The sequence below is a fragment of the Salvelinus namaycush genome, chromosome 10, assembly GCF_016432855.1.
Source record: "Salvelinus namaycush isolate Seneca chromosome 10, SaNama_1.0, whole genome shotgun sequence".
NCBI lineage: Eukaryota > Metazoa > Chordata > Actinopteri > Salmoniformes > Salmonidae > Salvelinus > Salvelinus namaycush.
This window is the reverse complement of record NC_052316.1, coordinates 26019424-26042532: the sequence shown is the minus strand read 5'-3', so window position 1 is coordinate 26042532 and position 23109 is coordinate 26019424. Positions and strand designations below refer to the sequence as shown.

Genomic DNA, 23109 nt, shown 5'->3' with positions numbered 1-23109 from the left:
CAAGATGTGCTGCAACACCCCTACCTCCCACGGCTATGCCAATAGGCTAAGCTTAGAGTGCATTGACTGCAATACATCTTTCTATTAGGGCTAGCTAGTAATCTTAATCAAAATGTCTTTATATAAAAAGGAAGCATTTTGAAATTTACACTAGTCACCACTGCCTCAGTGAGATCGCTGCTCTGATTGGTGGGGGATTTTACATACTTGTAACTCTCTCTTCTGTTGTCCATTCATTCAGGGCCATGTGTTTCCCAAACTCGGTCCTGGATCCCCTACTGGGTGCACGTTTTGTTTTTTGCCCTAGCACTACACAGCTGATTCAAATAACCAACTCATAATCAAGCTTTAATTATTTGAATCAGCTGTGTAGTAAACAAAACGTGCTCCCAGGAGCAGCCCCAGGACCGAGTTTGGGAAACCCTGGCCTAGACATAGAGCCAAAAGGCCGTATTAGCATGGGCATCGCCATTTAGGGCTTTCACCATTTTTATGTAGTCAACTGAGTGGGACTACCAACTTCATTAGCTGATCCTTTCTAGTGACCCGGTTGGAGTCATGTCCAACTGGGTTATCAGGAGGGATCAACCAATCGTGAAGAAGAAAATGGACTACTTCAAAATGGAGATTGCCTCACTGGCGCTGCCCATGCAGTCACTGATGCTATAAATGGCACAGATACAAAGATGAGTCCTCCATCTATCTATCTCTATGAGCCAGAGCCTATTTTATGTCTGCTACATTAGGTTACCTAGCCTATAACCTACTACAGCCACAAAGTCATTAATTCCAACTATTTCTACAATTTATATTATTAAAATGTTATTTTAACATTAGCTTAGCCATAACCTTAAATTAAGACCAAAACGTTTTTACGATATAGCCAATTTTGACTTTGTGGCTGTTGTAACTAGTGGAAACCATATAACCCCCACCGACTTCTCCTTCACATCTCCTCGCCACTGAGAGAGGACCATGCCTGGGATACTGCTAGGAGACGAATTCCCCAACTTCGAAGCCGAGACAACCATCGGGAAGATCAAATTCCATGACTTCCTAGGAAACTAGGAAGTGCTACCTGTTGTAGGCTAAATAAGTCGGTGTGATGATCTGCGGTAGCCTACCTGTACCTCAACTGTTATTTTGTATCTGCAGCAGACTGTCATCAATTGCATAATCAGTAGCCTAATTCACTGATGGTGTGTTTGTATAACATTTGACATACAGACAATAAACAAATATACTTGGCTGCATGCTCATTGCCACGACATCAGCGTGAAATTGGTAATACACGGAAGCAAGTGTCATATCATGATGGTAGCATAATCATAGACGCTAAGCACCGGCCCAGGACCAGTTTCAGTTTTAACATATAAATCCGTGGTTCGGGGTCATATGGAAAGTGGAGAACGCTGATCCCATATCAGATCCTAAAACCGTGGAGGCTATAGGTCACGCAAAAGATGTTGTACCTCAATCCCTATTAAAATGTCAGTCAATCGTGAATTAGATTTGATTGATTTTGATATAAATACGTCCTGTTTTGAACGTATACGCTCTTGACCTGAGCCTTTATAGAAGGTTAACCTAGGAGAGACTTTCAGCTGCTGTCACACTAAAAAGTGAATAATTGACAGCTGAACATACAAAAAAAAAATCTTTCCTTATTTTACAAGGTACATTGACTGAGAACACATTCTCATTTATAGCAACCTGGGGAATAGTTACAGGGGAGAGGAGGGGGATGAAGGAGCCTGTTGGAAGCTGGAACTGATTAGGTGGCCATGATGGTATGAGTTCCAGATTGGGAATTTAGCCAGGACACTGGGGTTAATGCCCTTAAGATCCATGGGATCCACACAGTAAGGACACCTGTTTAAGATCCCATCCAAAAGACTTCTTCAACACACGGCAATGTCCCCAATCACTGCCCTGCAGCATCGGGATATTTATTTTTAGACCAGAGGAAAGAGTGCCTCCTATTGGCCCTCCAACACCACCTGGTCTCCCATCCAGGGACAACCCTGCTTAGCTTCAGAGGCCAGCCAGCAGTGGGGTATGCTGGCTGTAGCAGACAGTATTTTCCAGAGTGACTTACAGAAGCAGTTAGGGATAAGTGCTTTGCTCAAGGGCACATCAACAGATTTTTCACATAGTCGGCGCAGGGATTCGAACCAGTGACCTTTCAGTTACTGGCCCACTGCTCTTAACCGTTATGCTACCTGCCGCCCCATGTAAAAATAGAGAGGCATGTTTTTTCTAGGCTAGCCCTATACATTGAAATTCTTTCTGCAACAACATCCCATTTCAATTTAGTCGTTGTGACGTGAGCATGTAGATGTGTGTGCACCTATATCCAGCTGCCCCCTCCTTCATTTATCGGTAAAACTGTTTAGAGGAACACAATAGCACCAGTATGTTAAACCAGCCTGCACTGAGAGTGTGTGACTGACCAGACAAGGTTGCCATTGTTTAGGGGTGTGTGTCTCAGTGCTTCAATTGGCTTTTGTCTCCGAGCCAGGTGACCATCCAAAGTATTTTTCTTTTGTTAGGTTTATTAATCCGACCATTTAAAAAAACAAAAAAACAAGCACACACAACTTGAAAAAGCTTAAGCAAAATCATCAAGGATATGACAAAGTCTGGGACTTATTTCCATTGTGGTCCTCTTGAAACAAGACGGCTAGGCAAGATTGAACACTGTTGAACACAGTATGACAGCGAGATAATAAAACATAAAAACAAAGAACAACTATCTCATCATTGCAGTTACATCGTAGGGTACATTCATATGGGCAGTTTTTTACTTTATTCTTAAAGCTTTGCAGAGATGATGTCGTTTTTGTGGGCAGAGGCAACTCATTCCACTCTGAGGCTCCAGTATACAAGAAAGTACCTTCCCAGCATTACTCCTGAACGTGTATAAGCACACATTAGGAACACCTGATCAGGTGCTGTGATTGTGTGCATCTTCAGCATGGGGAAAGTAATCACTTAGATATCTCGGTGCAGAACCATAAATATTCCTGTAAACCTAACCCAGTCTAATCTGAGACACCCTCAACAGGCAGCCAGTTGAGTTCCTGAAAGCTGCTCCTGTCTATGTGAGTACGTAGACTCACCTTCAATACTACCCTGATCAGTTTATTCTGGGCTAGCTCGAGCTTCCCCTTCAGAAGCTTAGATAAGCCCCCAAACCAGGAAGTACTAGAGTAGTCAAAATGGCATTGAATTAGGGCAGTGGCTGGCACTCTCATGGAGTTCTTATCATGCAGCTTGGACTTTCTAGCCAAAAACTTAGTCCTGGCATTAACCTTCCCAAGCACTTTAGTGGCCATGCTCACACCTCCCAAGTTTCCATAGAGGATACATACAAGGTAGCTAACAGAGGTTTTAGTAGTCTGCACCTCACCTCCTAACTCCACTCTGATTTCAGAGGACCTACACAATTTAGGTCTGAACCCCCCAAAAATTGCCTCCGGTTTACCTAAGTGCAGAGATGGCGTATTAGCTCAAAGCCATTTGCTAATGTTAGTAAGCTCTGTGCTAAGTATGCTCTCCAACATAGTTTTACTTTTGTGAGACACCAGAAGTGTAGAGTCATCTGCATAAAGGAAAAGATGGCAAGAACACACATTTTTTATACAGTAAAAACAGAAGAGACCCAATCACGCTCCCCTGCGGAATGCCACAACTCATTGGTTTTGCCTTAGACAGTGAACCATTAATCTCTACCACTTGCTATCTCCCTTTCCAGTTTGGAGATTGGGAGACAGTGGTTAACCTTCTGTAGGTCAAGCAGTACCATTCCACAGATATTTCCCTCATCAATCTCTTTCCTGATGAAGTCAGTCAAGTAAAGTAGACAAACCCGACTGAAAATCACACATTAGACTTGGTTGACATTCATACATTTGCTCATGTCAACTCTTTCCAGGATCTTTGATGTTATACTGAGGATAGATACAGGCCAGTGGAGGCTCCTCAGAGGAAGGGGAGGACCATCCTCACTGAGTTTCTTCAAATTAAAAATGGTAAAACATTGAAAACTAGACTAAATATATTCACGTCACCAAATCATTTATTAAAAGACACTGTTTTGCAATGAAGGTCTACAGTAGCCTCAACAACACTCTGTAGGGTAGCAGCATGATGTAGCCGGAGGTCAGCTAGCTTCCATCCTCTTGGTACATTGACTTCAATACAAAACCTAGGATAATCTTGGTTCTCACCCCCTCCATAGACTTACACAGGACGTCCTCCAACCTATCAGAGCTTTTACAGCATGAACTGACATGAAATCAAAGGATCAGAGAATGAATCTAGTACTGAAAGCATAAGCTACAGCTATCTAGCACTGCAGTGCATAAAATGGGCTGAGTAGTTGACTCAAAGAGAGAAATACAACAGTTTTTAACAAATTCATTTCTTCAAAAATGAAGAAGCAAGAGATTTTGTATTTTCTTTTTAGTTTCACTTACTTAGCTAGCAAATGCAGCTGGCTAGTTTAGTTACTCAAACACCTGGCTCAAACAGAGGGATACGATGTTAGCTAGCTGGCAATGACTATCCAACACAACACTTGAACTCTTTCAAGTCAAAGTAAGCTTTTGGTTTTATTAAATTATTGCCACCGGGGCCGCCGGTCTAACTGCTTACTGACTATACACTGTAGCGTTACTGATTGTGGTGGGTTTACAAATTATAATTTTTATTTAACTAGGCAAGTCTGTTAAGAACATTCTTATTTACAATGACTAATGCATTAGTTCTATTAGCTATGTTGACTAGGACGTTACATTAGCTAATATGGGGACAACAATGTAGGCTGTGTGTAGTGGTTTGGCTTGGAAAGTTTTTTTCGCCTGGTCACATAAAGCTGATGTGATGTTCATTGAAGTCCACAAACGAAGGGGAAAGGTGAGAGCAGGAGAGCGCATAGAGGCAAGAAGGAATACAACGTGGCTGCTATGATCAGGGGTGTATTCATTCCGTTGATTCTGTTGAACAACGTTTCTTATACGGAAGCCAACGAAACGGGGATGAAAATATCTGATTTTGTCCAATATAAAATCTCATTTGCAACTGTTGGACTAATGATTACACCCTAGATAAGCTAGATGCAGGCAAGAGAGGCGGTATTGAATGTGTCACGGTCTGTCCATGTGTCACTGTCTCATCTCAAATTTCTCTAGACATGTGTGCACCTACATTGTCAACTTTTATTCATGGGCTAGGTTGTAGCAACCTCATGATGTGTGTTGGGATAACTTGAGTATCATGTAGTAGCCTAAACCAATCGATGTTACATTGAACTGGGTGAGTGTAATATGAATGACAGTCATCCAACAAGGCTCATGGGAAGAAAATAATTATTGTTCTCCCTCATCATAGAAGGCACTGACCGCCACTGATACAGGCCTATAATTCCCAGGGTCAGACTTTATCCCCTTCTTATACAGAGGTATAACTTTCGATTGTTTCATGTCCCTAGGAAAGATGCCATGTTCAAGAGAGAGATTGACGATATGCTTAATACATGAGGCAATTTGCTCAGCAGAATCTCTAAGAAACTTTGTAGTCCTGTGTAACGGCAGTCTAAGTCGTCCTCCTCCTCAGACGAGGAGAGGCGAGAAGGATCGGAGGACCAATGTGCAGCGTGGTAAGTTTCCATGATTTAATAACATGAAAACTAGACAAAATACAAAACAACAAACGTACTAACCGTCACAGTCCCGTGTGGCACAAACACTGACACAGAAAACAACCACCCACAAATCCCCAACACAAAACAAGCCACCTATATATGATTCTCAATCAGGGACAACGATTGACAGCTGCCTCTGATTGAGAACCATATTAGGCTGAACACAGAAACAGACAAACTAGACACACAACATAGAATGCCCACCCAGCTCACGTCCTGACCAACACTAAAACAAGCACAACACATAAGAACTCTGGTCAGGACGTTACATCCTGTAGCTTTGGAGCATTTAAGCTCTGCTAGCATACTGGCTACTTTGGCTGTTGCTACCTTTGCAAAAGAAAAAGAGTCCAGTCCAATACTGTTTAGTTTGTTTTTGGTAGTACTACTATTGCCTAGTTCCTTAAATGACCTTAAAAGGGTAATTTTTGTTATCAATGATTTTATCAGTAAAGTAACCCCTCTTAGCTGCATCAAGCCATTGAGGGCTTCCACCATTTTTTTCGTGTTCAACTGGGTGGGACTTCCATCTTCATTGGCTGATGACCCGGTTGGAGTCATGTCCAACTGGGTCATCAGGAGGGATCAGCCAATCGTGAAGTAAATTGACACTTTAAAATGGAGATGGCCTCAATGGTGCTGCCCATGTAGGGGAGAGGCGTTGTGACGTGAGGTGTTATAATTTTTTAAAAAGCAGATTTAGCTATTTTATTGGGTAATATGATATGGAAGGGCGTTCCATGTAATCATGGCTTTATACAATACTGTGCATTGCCTTGAATTTCTTTTGGACTTGTGACAAGACCACTGGTGGCATTCTTGTGGGGTACGTATGTCTGTCAGAACTGTATGTTATTTGATTATACAGACAATGTGGAATTTTCATAAAAACAAGAAGTGATGCAGTTAATCCTTCTACTTTAGTGAGACGGGCATGCTTCTTGTTGATATCAACCCTTGTGTTACAATGACGTGCTGCCCTGTTCTGTGCCAAATGCAGCTCCTTTTTGCAGCTCCTCAACATTTAACCGGGCATAGTCAATATGTAATAAAATCAGAGCTTGCAGGACCTGTTTGGTCGACTGTGGTGTTAAAAAAAAAGCAGGGCATCTCTTTATCACAGACAGACATCTCTCCATCTTTACAAGAATATGATCAATATGCCTTTACCTTGACACTTTACGCTCTATTAGATTGTAAATTGGCATGGTCAAGGCATATTGATGATATTCTTGTAATGATGGAGAGATCAAATTGTATTTGTCACATGCTTTGTAAAGAACAGAAGTTGACTAACTGTATAATGCCTACTTACGGGCCCTTCCCAACAACGCAGAGTGAAATAAAATATAAAAGTAATAAATACACAATGCGTAACAATAATTTGGCTGCATACTCAGGGTACCAGTATCTAGTCGATGTGCAGGGGTACGAAGTAGATATGTATACTGAACAAAAATAAATGCAACATGCAACAATTCTAAGGATTTTACTGAATTACAGTTCATGAAGAAATCAGTCAATTGAAATAAATTCATTAGGCCCTATTCTATGGATTTCACATGACTGGGAATACGGATATGCATCTGGTCACAGATGCCTTAAAAAAATGTCACTGCATTTTTGTGCATTCAAATTGCCTTCGATAAAATGCAATTGTGTTCATTGTCCGTATCTTATACCTGCCCATACCATAATTCCACCGCCACCATGGGGCACTATGTTCACAATGTTGACATCAGCAAACCGTTCACCCACACGACGCCATACACGTGGTCTACGGTTGTGAAGCCTGTTGTACATACTGCTAAATTCTCTAAAATGACGTTGGATGCGGCTTATGGTAGAGAAATTAACATTAAATTCTCTGGCAACAGCTCTGGTGGACATTCCTGCTGTCATTAGCCAATTGCACACTTCAAAACTTAAGACATCTGTGGCATTGTGTTGTGACAACTGCACATTTTAGAGTGGCCTCTTATTGCCCCCAGCACAAGGTGCACCTGTGTAATGATCATACTGTTTAATCAGCTTCTTGATATGCCACACCTGTTAGGTGTATGGATTGACGGCTAGTTGCCAGTTAGGTAACACAAAATTCATAGCAACTTCCAGGCAACTAACTGCCATTAAGTTTCTGTGAAATGCACACTAACCTCTTATCAGTGCAGCTCGTTGTCATATGCTCTTATAAAGATAGCAGAATTGAGTGTTGAAATAAGTGCTCAACCTTTGACAACAACCATCAACCACCTAAACTGGTACAACACTTCCACCGACGGTTGGCACAAATACACAAAATGCAGTAACTTGTTGTTTACCTTACTTTGATTGCAACCAATAGCCTGTAGTGTACTGTAAAATTATAGGAACTTTTTAAGTGCACCATTTCATTGCATAAAGGAAAATGTGGTGGAGAAGTAAAGGACAGTTCTTTACAACCATCTCAGCAGCAAAGAACCCTTCCTGATATGCAAATAAACATTTGGTGAAAATGGTTACACATCACATTCACCCCTAACAAAGAACCCCTCAAGAACCTTTTTCTTTTTAGCGTTAGGAGTCAATGTGAATTTAGCCTACTTTAAACGCAGTGAGAATTGGGCAGTTCTGTTGCCAAAAAAGTAGCTTGTAGTTAGCTACACCGCTACATGGCAAAAAAGCAATTAACTATTGAAAACACTACCAAAATGTAATTCAACTACCAAGTTACCTCAAAATGTAATTAAATTACTAGTTAAACTACATGTAGTTCACTACTCCCCAACACTGAATACAGAATGATGTGTAAATTGTGGTACTTCAGTTAAAAACATCAGACAGTGGTCACAATTACTGTTTTGATGTAATATGATACTAAAAAGGTGTGGTTCTATGAAGCATTTGTTACCAGTACCACAAGTTGTCCTGTTATTTTCTTCACACTTACACACTCCACACACTGTTGCATCATTGGTCAACCACATATTCCAGAGACTGGTCACATAATTTTCAGTCTTTCCATCCACCTTCCCTTACGTAGTCCGACGTGTTAACGGCTAAAGTGAAACACGAACACTGTGTAATGTTTTAGGCCTGAGTCTGTTCCCACCCCTACCCACTTGTTGCTCTCTGGCTGCAGAGCATTTGGACTGGTATTTCCTCTCCTCTGTCTTGAGACCTACTGATAGCTTCTCTCCTCCAGATGGGGAGTCCTGTTCTCCCACCCCCAGGACTTTACTCCAGTGTGTACCACAGAGCTGGCCTGTGCTGCCAAGATCAGCGATGAGTTTAAGAAACGCAACGTCAAGATGATCGCTCTGTCCATCGACAACGTGGCCGACCATCTTGCCTGGAGCAAGGTTTGCCTCTACCTGTCTCTCTGCATCCATTGCCTAAGTGGTTAAAATGTAGAGCACATTGCCTAACTACAATATGGACTACAATAATCTCTCTCACAGATTTACTACCATATTGTAACACTGTCAGCCATGTCTAAATCAATATTACATGCACACACCCTGTGTAATCCCCTGAGACTGGTTTAGTCTGCACAGCTGTTACTCTGGCTCAACTGCATTCACAGATGGCCATTTCTTTACAAAAATATATTGTGTAGAACATGTTTGTTTGTCTGTCATGTAGAACAGGGAATAATGTTAGCTCTATTCATTACATTTCTATCTGCAAGGTCCTAAACATTTCACCTCCTCCCGCCAAAGCCTCTCTCAGGTCCAACAGGGAAAGATTTCCTCTGGCCTGCCAAGTTATCAAATCTTACACGGGGGTATTGGTGATGGGCCATATGGATAGGTTGCTAGGTTACAGCAACACCGCCGCCGTCTTCCAAAGTTCGCAACAACAAGTTTTTGGGAAGAAAAGTGAACTAACTACGTAGTGAAAATCTGTCCTGTGAAAACCACTTGCCCCAACACCATCTACCAACACACACATTTCTGTAAACTTGTGACTAATGGCAGCCTTCCTTCCCACAATGAGGAACAGTATTAATTTCATCTGATGTCCAGCCATTCTACTGCTATTTATACTGCTGCTGTGAACACAGGAACTTTCTCCACCATTTTAACACTTGAAAATAAAAACATGGACTCTGGCCACAACCTGCTCTAACCCAGTAACCCTAATGTTGATGTGTCTGAAAGAGCGGAGTGTCAGGTTCTATAGTTTACATTTCAGACTAGTTCTGTAGATTATACTACAGATACAGTCAGTTTCTGTTTGTAGTTCACACCAGGATTACATGAGTGAGTTACTGAGCAAAGAAAGGACACTTTTACTCTACTAGCAGTGGTGAAGTCTGTAAAGATTTAAATGATCGAAATCGTAGCCACTAAAGGAGATACGGTCCCCTGCCTTTCCCCATCATTGCTGACCCCTGAACTCTAACCTCTCCCTGTCTGTAGGATGTGATGGCGTTTAACAGTGAGAGTGGGTGCTCTCCCCTGCCCTTCCCCATCATCGCTGATGATGAGGGAGCTCTGTTCAGCTGGGCATGCTGAACCCTGATGAGATTGACAAGGATGGCATGCCCCTCACCGCACTCTGTGTAAGTGAGGTCACACACTTTCATCAAGCTGTCCACTCAAGAAAAGCTGCGGCACAGATAGGCCCACTGCAAGAGTATCCACTGCTACTAATCCAGTTATTTTGTGACTTTTCATAGTTGACAATCTTGTATGTTTTAGATGCACTAATCAAAGTATCTCACTAATACTTACATCTCGACTAAGCATCCATTCATAGTCATGTCTTCTGTGGAGCAGGGCTTTAATGTCCGTATCATTGTACAGTGCCTTACTACCCCAATAAACACACGTTTGTAACGACCACTGTGGGGTGTGTGTTTTTGGTGGTGAAGTTGGAAAGCCATGTTGAACTGGGTATAATACAGGTCTGCTTCAATACTTAGTTAAATGACTCCAAAGAGAAGCCATGAGCTTACCACAAAGGAAATCAAGCAATCTCATGAATTGATGTAATGTATCCAAGTGAGCAGACACGTAAGGCAATTGATTCATGAATGGTTCACTCCTGATGCTCTCAATTGCCCCTTCATGCCTGCTCCCATAACCTATAATTCAGTATTTCTTTGTGACTAACTTGTATACAGGTAGACCAGAGAAGCCACATCCCTGCTTGGCAGATGAGTGGCAATGTCACGTTGTGACCATAGTTCTTTTGTATTTTCTTTGTTTTAGTGTGGTCAGGGAGTGAGTTGGGTGGGTTATCTATGTTTTGTGTTTCTGTGTTGGTTTTCTCGTTTGGCCTGATATGGTTCTCAATCAGAGGCAGGTGTTAGTCATTGTCTCTGATTGGGAACCATATTTAGGTAGCCTGTTTTCTGTTGGGTTTTGTGGGTGGTTATTTTCAGTCTTTGTGTGTCTGCACCAGACAGAACTGTTTTCGGTTGTTTCTTTGTTATTTTGTTATTCAGTGTTCTGTTTTGATGATTATTAAACATCATGAACACTTACCACGCTGCACCTTGGTCCTCACCTTCTTCCACCGACGACAGGCAACCCTGATTAGAAGCACCTGGTGCTCACCTGTGTTCACTACAAATGCTGTTTTGAATTAAAAAGATTTGTACCTACACACTGAAAAAGGCTGCAAAGCTGAAATGTCTGTGTACACTATCTGTGATGCAGTGAAAACACTAAAAATAAATAAAATTGAAGTAAGCTTTATGCAACATATGATTGCGGACCCATCCCACCTTTTTGTTTGTCTGCTTCAATACTTGGGGAAGGCATCCTTCTTTCCGGTAACTGAATAGTAACTTTGCTTTCACTTGATCACTTATCTAATCTCCTACAGACCATTGATGACCTCAAGGAAGGATCCATTTGACCAGTATACAAACAGGCCCAGTCCTTTACTCTGAATTACCTCCTGTAATGATTGTATCAGATGGAGTACAGAGGCCTTAGAAAATAACAGACAGTTATTTAAGTGTTTTTGATAGAGGCTGGATAAGATTGAACACACCGTCCACCCACAGGCTAAAGTCCTGTTGTAGTGTATAGTCTGTGGGCTATTATTCCTGTAGGGCACTGGTGCCTAAATGATGGGTTGGGTCTCTGCAGAGGGGGACAACTCCAGTCCTTGAGGGCCTGATTGGTGTCACACTTTTTCTCCATCCCTAGCAAACACAGCTGATTAATCAAATTGCATTCTAAACTGATTAGGTGATTATTGGAGTCAGGTGTGTTAGCTGGGGCTGGGGCTAAACTGTGACACCAATCAGTCCCTTGAGGACTGGAATTGCCCACCCCTACTAGTGGGTCCTCCTGGGTCACAGCGCAATACTGAGTTATGCATGGAAACATGAATTTGGTTAGGTACTTGAGTCACAATAAAGACCAGAAGCTTTAGTTGGGTCCAAGCACCCTAAAAGATAGGAAACCACTGATCTAGAGCTGTTGCTAGTGTAACCGATGTGAAATGGCTAGCTAGTTAGCGGTGGTGCGTGCTAATAGCGTTTCAATCGGTGACGTCACTCGCTCTGAGACCTTGAAGTAGTTGTTCCCCTTGCTCTGCAAGGGCCGTGGCTTTTGTGGCACGATGGGTAACGATGCTTCGTGGGTGTTAGTTGTCGATGTGTGCAGAGGGTCCCTGGTTCAAGCCCAGGTAGGGGCGAGGAGAGGGACGGAAGCTAGACTGTTACACTGACACACTGCTGAAACCCTCCAATGCTTTACTGTTTTACCAGCAGATGGCAGCACATCCACTAATGTAAAGGAGGACTTCAGAGCCATAGATGGCTACAGTCAACTTGAGTTTGGCTCTGTTTTTAGTCTGAGATTTAACAGTTTAGAACTCACTGACTGGTAATACTTTGTTTTCTGGAACCAGATGGATAATAGAGAATAGGGAATAATCATTTGAAATTGAGTTATTATATACTGTATATAAGTCCAGGAAAATACTGACTGGGAAAGTAGCTTTCAGTGTGGCATGAGAGGAACTCTAGTTAATAATTGACATGTGAACCTGATCAAGTGTTCTAACTGCCATGGTGTGTGTGTGTTACCTAACAAAGGTATTCAACCCACAGAGCATAGTACTGTAAAGGACCCAGAGGCCTGAACACACGCACACACACCCATAGAGGACACTCGCTGCCAAGGATTATATTTCCTGCTGAACTCCAAGGACAAAGAGGAGGGGGTTCCATTTGTGTGCAGAACGATAGAATTTCTTTGAAGACTTAGGCCATGCCCCCTGACCGTTCCTGTTGCCAGGACACTGCGAATCAGAGAGCATGGCATCTTTTCACAGTTCTACTCCACTCATCTCCACTGCCATTCCCACAAAGTTTAAGTGCAATACAGTTAACCAGTCCCTTATACTACATTATTTTTACTTGCTCCTGATAACTACATGCTCTGATCTAGTGCACACTGTCAGGATAGTCCCAAGTACCGGCGAGCGCATGGAATCGCCTGTCTTTGTATTACCAAAGTCTTCTAGATCCTGACTGTTCTGAGAAGGGGTGTGTATGGACAGTAAGCCTTTCCTTACATGGTGTATCCTCTAGATGGCAATGGTGCAACAGTTGACTAACTGGGGCAACAGTACATGCATACTAATAATTTGATAATAAACTGATTATGGCATTAGTCATGTAAAAACCTTACTGTGCTTATCTCAGTCAGCATGAAGTCAAAATCATTGCATTTTATTTATTTATTTATTTATTTTAACTAATCAAGTCAGTTAAGAACAAATTCTTATTTACAATGATGGCCTACCAAAAGACAAAAGGCCTCCTGCAGGGACGATGTGCTAGGATTAAAAATAAAAATATAGGACGAAACACACCTCACGACAAGAGAGACACCACAACACTACATAAAGAGAGACCTAAGACAACAACATAGCATGGCAGTAACACATGACAACACAGCATGGTAGCAACACCACATGACAACAACATGGTAGCAGCACAACATGGTAGCAGCACAAAACATGGTACAAACATTATTGGGCACAGACAACAGCACAAGGGCAAGAATGAAGAGACAACAATACATCACGTGAGGCAGCCACAACTGTCAGTAAGAGTGTCCATGATTGAGTCTTTGAATGAAGAGATGGAGATAAAACTGTCCAGTTTGAGTGTTTTTTGCAGCTTGTTCCAGTCGCTAGCTCCAGCGAACAGAAAAGAGGAGCGTCCCAGAGATGTGTGTGCTTTGTGGATCTTTAACAGAATGTGACTGGCAGAACGGGTGTTGTATGTGGATGAGGGCTGCAGTAGATATCTCAGATAGGCCTCACCTAAGAGGGTTTTATAAATAAGCATCAACCAGTGGGTCTTGCGACGGGTATGCAGAGATGACCAGTTTATGGAGGAGTAGAGTGCAGTGATGTGTCCTATAAAGAGCATAGCTAACGTAGTTATGTGCAAAAGGAGGTTGTTAGCTAGCTATATCTTTTCAGTTTTGGCGAATGGTCCTTTACGATGTCCAAAAAAAGTTGTCCTGTGGCTGTTGTATTTTGGAGATTGCGAGGAGGATATCTTCTGGTGTGATCCAAGCAACAATATTGTTTCTTATTGAGGTAATTTACAATGGAAGTGCATATCAGTTCAAAATATAGATGAATCCAAGGGGTACTGTATTGTAATGACCTCTGCACAGAGGGAGGGGGCTTCAATGGCCTCTGCATTTGGGTGAAGGAGGCTGTGAAACTCTCCTGCCATTGTTGGGCTCAAGGGCTTTGACACCTCTCACTTCACACCTCAGTGCTAATTGACGTTGCAGAAGGATTTGTTTTAACCTAGCAAGCTTGGTAGCCTTAAATTAGCATTCAGTCCTTACAAAGTAAATATATCATTGTAATTTATTTTTCTTATTGGCTTTAGAAGTAGCTTCAGACTAAACATTACTCACTCAGTTCCAGGTTGGATGGTGTTTTCAGGTTTCTGTTCTGCTTATTTTGCTGGTCATTGGTTTGCCAGAGTATTAGCTGTATAGTACTTGGAAATAAAAATATTTGGTAGTAGGATTCCTTCCAGGTAATTCTATCCAAATCAGGTTGTAGGTGTGTAGTTTTGATTTGGAGTGAAGGTTATGTTGTGGAGGGTAGTATCCTGTATATGTCCTTGTGGAAAAATCTATATTTTTGTAAAAACATGCTGAAAATGCAGGATCCCATTTGCTCATGATCTCTCTCTATTCTTGGCAGCCTTGTAAGCATACACGGCTTAAAACACCTGGTTTCTGAACAATCTTTTGAATTATTAGGACAAGCGAACAGCTTAAAGAGATTCTACGGTCATTTTGTATACTTAGCCAGTAGTTCTGAAAGTAGCTCTCACTGGCCAAAAATGGTCCACCAAATCATTGCTATCTCTCTCTGCTCATAGATTATGCATGAACTACACATTGACACATCCAGCCCAAAGAGGGAGGTTTAAAAAATATTTAGTAGTCGCCAAAGTTCTGGAGCATATCTTTAATTGGAGATCCAGCAGTGTATTTGATCTGTGCATGTGCCAGCACCAGCAGTGCAAGCCTCCCTCTTAAACCAATGTATGCTTACTCTGGCAATGCGGTCTGGAGGCTCCATATGGAGAGTGTGACGCAATTGCGGAGCCTCCGTAGGCTTGTAGAGGCAAAATAGAGCTCCTTAACGCATCCCTGTGCGCCTCCCAAATGTTTTACAATGTGGAGGGCTCCGTATTGCCCCGTATAGCTCCGCATTGACATGATTGGTTGACGGTAAGTGGGGGCGGGAGGTCCTGTATAAACACAAACTCACTTCCTTGACAACTTCCTTCACAGAAGGAAGCATGGAGAGGCCAGAGATAGCCAGACTTGTAAATTGGGCTAAGGAACCGAAGTGGGGTTTTGGAGAAACGCCATCACACATCTGCAAGCAATGCAGTGGATGAAGGCGTGGCAAGAGCGTGGGGAACGGATAGATGTGGTTATGGACAGCGAGGAAGAAGGAGAAGAGCCGAGTGTAGTGGGAAGATGTGTGTTCAGGAAGAATGGCGCCAGACATGATAAAGAAGAATCTGAATCAGTGACGGTAACTTGTAGTGGACTTGTGACATTTGTTTGTGTTCTTTCTGACCACAGGGAGCAGGCGCTCCGTGTCACGCAACTTGGGTCAAGATCTGTTTCTTGCTTTGCTCTTAGGAACAGGGCACCATTGAAAGGAGTGATTTCTGGGGTAGCGTTAAGTATGGAGGGGGAGTAATTGAAGTTGAAAATTCCTGGTGTTTGTGACACCCACCCTTTGGTGTGATGCAGACCCGGCGGGGAGCACGGTGAAACAGACTGTCAGTACTTTTGAGTTTTGAGTCAGTCTCTACCAGACAAAGTCAGGTTAGGATGTATCAGTTATCCTGTTAGAACTTTTGTTCAGAATCCACGGTGCCGTTTCAGGTGCAATGTTTATGGTAATGTACAGTAGTATGTAGGAGGGAGATTCCAAGATGTGGGAAGTGTGCAGGAAGGCATGGAACAGAGAATTGTGTAGTTTCGGTGGGTAAAGTTGTGTGTGTCAACTGTCTGGGTGCTCATGTTGCTGGGGATCGTAAGTGTCCAGTGAGAGAGAGGCAGGTTGAAGTGGCCAGGGTAGTGCAAAAGGTGTTGTATGCTGAGGCAGTGAAGAAAGTAGCAGAGGATTGGTCAAAGGTGAGGGATCCTGAGAGGATTCCAGTGAGAAGTAGATTTGTGCCAGCACACAGGAATAGGTCAAAGAGAGATTTATAAAATAGTGGTATATACACTACATTTCAAAAGTTTGGGGTCACTTAGAAATGTCCTTGTTTTTGAAAGAAAAGCACATTTCTTTTGTCCATTAAAATAACATCAAATTGATCAGAAATACAGTGTTGACATTGTTCATCTTGTAAATGACTATTATAGCAAAAACACTGTGCTATCCTGGAGCACAGGACATTACTAGGCTGTTTCCTACCGTTCTACGACCGCTGTCGAGGGCTGATGCTGTCGTAGTCCATGTGGGGTCAAACGACATTAGGAGGGCTAGCTCGGAACTGGATTTTAAAGAACTGATTCAAGCTCTGAAAAACTCCAAAAAGCACCCAAAATGCGGTCGCGGCCACTGCTGTGCCTCGGCAGCAAAAGATTCAGTAGGCTACTGGCATTACACATCTGGCTAAAAGACTACTATGTTGGCATAACTCTTATAGATAACTTTGACACCTTTTGGCAACAGAAGATGCTTTACAGGAATGACGGAGTCCATCTAAATCGTCTTGGTGCCTGGACCCTGTCCTCACATTTCAAGGCCACGTTGAGACAATGACTTATCAGTGACCCAAACCCTGCTCAGATAATCCCTATCATTGTGAGCTGTTGTGCAAATGTACATGTTCCCAGTGGTGTCTGATAAGCCTCCCAGTAAAGCAATAGAAACAATCAAGAATCCCAGAAAAGAGTTTATCTCTGAAACTCACTTAGAGAGGATATTATGTCAAATGCTGTTGATGTAATATGGCTACAGGTTCACCTGCCTCACCGAAAGCCTATTCTTGTAGGAGGTTGCTATAGACCACCAAGTGCTAACAGTCAGTATCTGGATAATGTGTGTGAAATGCTTGATAATGTATGTGATATCAACAGAGAGATATATTTTCTGAATTACCTAAATATTGACTGGCTTTCATCAAGCTGTCCAGAAAAAGCTTCAAACTATAACCAGTGCCTGCATTCCTGGCTCAGGTCTCAGTCAACCTACCAGAATATTTGCATTTGACATTTTAGTCATTTAGCATTTTAGTCATTTTAGTCATTTAGGATTATTTAAGATACTGTTTGAAGAGGTAGGGTTGCAGATGTTTTCAGAAGATGGCATGGACTGTCCTAGTAACAGGGGGAAGCTGGTTCCACTATTGTGGTGCCAAGACAGAGAAGAGCTTGGACTGGGCTGAGGGGGAGCTGCCCTCCTGTAGGGGTGGGAGGGAAAAAAGACCTGAGGTGGCAAAACGGAGTGTCCGGGTTTGAGCATAGCTCGAAGGTAAGGAGGGGAAGTTCCTCTTGCTGTTCAATAGGTAAGCACCATGCTCTTGTAGTGGATCCGAGCTTTGACTGGAAACCAGTCCTTTATTGTATTTTGTTTCAATCAAAGCATATACAGTATCCTAACTACCGGCTCTGTTGAGTTTTGGTGAATGATAATTGTTTTGGGGCTATTCAGCTTCAGCTAACCATCCTAAAATCTCATTAGAACTGAAGATGTGTTTTTGCTGTAACAATAACTTTATAGGCCTACTATGCTATTAAATTTGGTTCTGTTATGTAAAATATGAATGCATCTTTATGAGATGCGAGACATTGATTCAGCTTTGATCTAACTTTAAAAAACGAGCACCATTGTGAGAAGTGATAATCTTCTATTTGTTATAATAATAATAAGTGATGAGTAGGACTATTAGGCGTATAGGCAACAGATCTTGATGAGTGTTATTTTAAACAATTGGAGCACCCTTCGTGGCTCTAAAAGGACAGCACTAAATAAACTTTGATTTGATTAGCTTGAACACATGGTTACAATATACCCTACTACAGAATAAAAGAAAACAGAGAGGTGAACTATCAATTCATAGAATTTATTTGCATAGATTTAATAATCAAATCAATTGACCAAGTAGTGAACATAAATCATTACTACATAGAATTGCAGAAAATTCATTCAGCCATAAAATCAAGCTTTTGGTGTGGTGTATCAATGCATCTTAATAAACTACATATAACCTAAATGCGTTATTACCTCTTACTTGGCCCAATTCACATTTTCAATTTCCCACCATGACATACCAAGCTAGCACGGGCCCTGCGTCTCAACCAATAGCCAATATAGGCTAAATATCCCAAGCAGGGTTACAGCTACTTTCAGAGATGGTCAGCCGCATGTGCTTTGTGGTGCCACTCTAGTTTGGGTGGCCTCGACAGAATGGTGTCGTCGTAACTAAGTAGTCACATATCGCTCTGGGTTCCACTGCGCAAGAGGGGGTCATGGAGATTCATTAACATCAAGGCAGACACCTGAATTTAGATTTTTTTTTCAACGTTCTGATTGGCCAAAGTTATCAAGCCTCCAACAGGCCTCCGCAGTGCACACATGTAGCCTACAGTTCTTCATTATTCTTGCCACCGCCAAAGAGAAGACAAGGAAGAAACCACCATTTACCTACCTCTAGGCTGCTGTATCCTACATATTTATTTGGTTTGTCATTCTATTGTTATTCACAGAATGTTTGTGCCAATTAAGGGAAATATAATTTATTTTGAATTTATCAGAAAACATTTTCTGTATACTCTCAAATTGAAAAAAGTGATGGAGCGCTGCTGTGTGTAATAACATCCTGAAATTGCTTCTTCCGGTTACTGACAGGCATGCGCCCATAAAGAAAGTGACTGTTAAAATGGCCAAATCCCCATGGATAGATGATTAATTGAAAAACTGTATGGCTGGGAGGGATGAGGCTAAGCGAATGGCAAATAAGTCTGGCAACACAGCAGATTGCCAAACATACAGTAAATTGGGAAATTATGTAACTAAACTAAACAAAAGGAAGAAAAAACTATATTATGGGACAAAGATAAATGATATAAAGAATGATAGTAAAACGTTTTGGAGTACCGTAAATGAAATTCTAGGCGGAAAAGCTAACTCAGCTCCATCCTTCACTGAGACTGTTGGCTCATTCATAACAAAGCTCTTTGCTATTGCCAACCACTTTAGTAACTTTATTGTTTACAAGATTAGAAAATGTAGGCAGGACATGCAAACAACAAATGCTGAGCTTTCATGAATAACGAACCAAATAATGAAAGGCAAGCACTGTAGCCATAAATCCCCAAGGTTGGTACGGAAGTGGTGAACAAAAACCTTGCTATAAATAAGGACACACCACCCAGAACCGACAACCTGGATGGTAAACTACTGAGGTTGGTAGCGGAATACATTGCGACTCCTATTTGACACATCTTCAATCTAAGCCTAGAAGACGGAGTGTGCTCTCAGGCCTGGATGGAAGCAAAGGTCATTATGCTGTCCAAAAATAGCAAAGCACCCTTTAATGGTTCAAATCAGCTTGTTACTGGTGCTTAACAAACGTAATTTTTTTTAATTGTGTTCGACCAAATAAATGTTATTTTACAGAAAACAAATTATCAACTGACTTTCAGCATGCTTATAGGGAACGGCACTCAACATGCTCGGCATTGACTCAAATGACTGATGATTGGCTAAAAGAAATTGATATGATTGTGGGAACTGTTTGTTAGACTTCAGTGCAGCCTTTGATATCGTTGATCATACCATATTACTGAAAAAAACGTAGGTGTTATGGATTAACATCCTTTGTGTTATCATGGATGGACAGTATCCCATCCAATAGAACACAGAGTTTTCTTTAATGGAAGCCTCTCTAACACAAATTCGGTTGAGGGTGGTGTACCGCAGGGCAGCCTGCTTGGACAATCTTTTTTCTTCTGTGTTTATTAATGACCTTCCACTGACCTTGATTAAAGCCTGTGTGTCCATGTACGCTGACAACTGTATCGCATACACGTTGGCTGCAACAGTAAAATAAATAACTGACACCCTTGCTCAACCCTAGACCTCATCTGGATCTATTATTGAATAATGTGGCTATTGATCAAGTTGAAGAGACTAAACTGCTGGGTGTCACCCTAGATAGCAAGCTATCATGGTCAAAATATATAGACTGAATTGTTACTAAAATAGGAAGAGGTCTGTCCATGATAAGGCGTTGTTCTACTTTCTTTCTCAGTCAACCAGACAGGTCCTACAGGCCCTAGTTTTGTCGCACCTGGACTGCTGTCCAGTTGTGCACGTATTGCACTTAGATGACACGGAGGGCGAATGTCAATGACATGCATGTCAATCTGTCCCGGTTCAAAGTTGAGGAGAGAGTGACTGCATCACTATTGGTATTTGTGTGAGGTGTTGATGTGTTGAAGGTACTGAACTGTATGTTCAAGCAGTTGGCACACAGCTCGAACACTCATAGGTATCACACAAAACATGCACCAAGAGGTCTCTTCACAGTCCCCAGGTCCAGAACAGAGGCTGGGAAACACACAGTATTAAATAGAGCCATGACTAAAACAATCTAATCTATGGATTTCACATGACTGGGAATACAGATATGCATCTGTTGGACACAGATACCTTAAACAAAAAGGTAGGGGCGTGGATCAGAAAACCAGTCAGTGTGGCCACCATTTGCCTCATGCAGCGCAACACATCTCCTTCGCATAGAGTTGATCAGGCTGTTGATTGTGGACTCTGAAATGTTGTCCCACTCCTCTTCAATGGCTGTGCGAAGATGCTGGATATTGGCGGGAACTGGAACATGCTGTCATACACGTCGATCCAGAGCATCTCAAACATGCTCAATGGGTGACCTGTCTGGTGAGTATGCAGGTCATGGAATAACTTTTTCTATATTTTTTTATTTTATATATACACTACCGGTCAAAAGTTTTAGAACACCTACTCATTAAAGTGTTTTTCTTTATTTGTACTATTTTCTACATTGTAGAATAATAGTGAAGACATCAAAACTATGAAATAACACATATGGAATCATGTAGTAACCCATAAATTGTTAAACAAATCAAAATATATTTGAGATTCTTCAAAGTAGCCACCATTTGCCTTGATGACAGCTTTGCACATTCTTCATTGTGCGCCACCCCATGGGTCTCCCGGTCGCGGCCGGCTGCGACAGAGCCTGGACTTGAACCAGGCTCTCTAGTGGCACAGCTAGCACTGCAACGCAGTGCCTTAGACCACTGCACCACTCAGAATAACCTTTCAGCTTCCAGGAATTGTGTACAGACCCTTGCAACATGGGGCCGTGCATTATCATGTTGAAATATGCGGTGATGGCGATGGATGAATGGCATGACAATGGACCTTAGGAACTCGTCACGGTATCTCTGTGCATTCAAACTTCCATTGATAAAATGCAATTGTGTTCGTTGTCTGTAGCTTAAGCCTGACTACCATAACCGCTCTGCCACCATGCGGCACCATGCAGCAACATTGACATCAGCAAACTGCTCGCCCACACAATGCCTTTCACGCCTGTGCCATCTGCCCGGTACAGTTGAAACCAAGATTAATCCGTGAAGAGCACACTTCTCCAGTGTGCCAGTGGCCATCGAAGGTGAGCATTTGCCCACTAAAGTTGGTTACTACGCCGAACTGCAGTCAGGTCAAGACCCTGGTGAGGACGGCGAGCACGCAGATGAGCTTTCCTGAGACGGTTTCTGCCAGTTTGTGCAGAAATTCTTCAGTTCCATCAGCTGTCTGGTTGGCTGGTCTCAGACGATCCCGCAGGTGAAGAAGCCAGATGTGGAGGTCCTGGGCTGGCATAGCTACTCATGGTGTGCAGGAGGCCGGTTGGACGTACTGCCAAATTCTCTAAAACGACGCCTTGGCTTATGGTAGAGAAATTAGCATTCAATTCTCTGGCAACAGCTCTGGTGGACATTCCTCCAGTCAGCATGCCAATTGCATGCTCCTTCAAAACTTGAGACATCTGTAGCATTGTGTTGTGTGACAAAACTGCATATTTTAGAGTGTCCTTTTATTGTCCCCAGCACAGGGTGCAACTGTATAATTGTCATGCTGTTTAATCAGCTTCTTCATATGCCACACATGTCAGGTAGATGGATTATCTTGCTAAAGGACAAATGCTCACTAACAGGGATGTAAACAAATTTGTGTCCAAAATTAAAGAGAACATTTCTGGGATCTTTTATTTCAGCTTATGGAACATGGGACTAATACTTCCCATGTTGCGTTTTATTTGCTCAGTGTATGTATATTCATGTAAATAATGTATTTTATTTGTTGTGTTGTTTCCTGTTTGGACCCCAGGAAGAGTAGCCGCTGCCTCGGCAGCATCTACTTGGGTATCATCATAAATACAACCCCCCCCCTCTCTGCCCTGCCTGTCCTTGGCTGAAAATCCAAACAACTTGGGAAAGGCCTCAATGGGGGGCATAGTCTTTAAGCACCTTGTCATATCCAGCAGGACAGGCAGGGCAGAGAGACAGAGCAGCCAAGGTACCATACAAGGTGGGGCCGTGTCCTTCTGCGCATCTGGCTAACTAGGGAGGCTGATAGCCCATGTCACTTTAGAGAACCATGGGGGCCAGGAGTGTGCCAGTTCTGGTGCACCTAAAGGGCCGCCCCCTGAGACGATTTCCCTTCCATGGAACTAAGGGGCCTAGCCCGAACCATGAAAAACAGCTCCAGACCATTATTCCACCTCCACCAAACTTTACATTTAGCACTATGCATTGGGGCAGGTAACGTTCTCCTGGCATCCACCAAACCCAGATTTGTCCGACAGACAGTCAGATGGTGAAACGTGAGTC

The 23109-nt window shown here is 42.4% G+C and overlaps 1 pseudogene; it reads left to right on the top strand.

The window, feature by feature from the left end:
* Positions 1 to 342: 342 nt before the first annotated feature.
* LOC120054267 lies at positions 343 to 15990 on the top strand (annotated as a pseudogene).
* The last annotated feature ends 7119 nt before the right edge of the window (positions 15991 to 23109 follow it).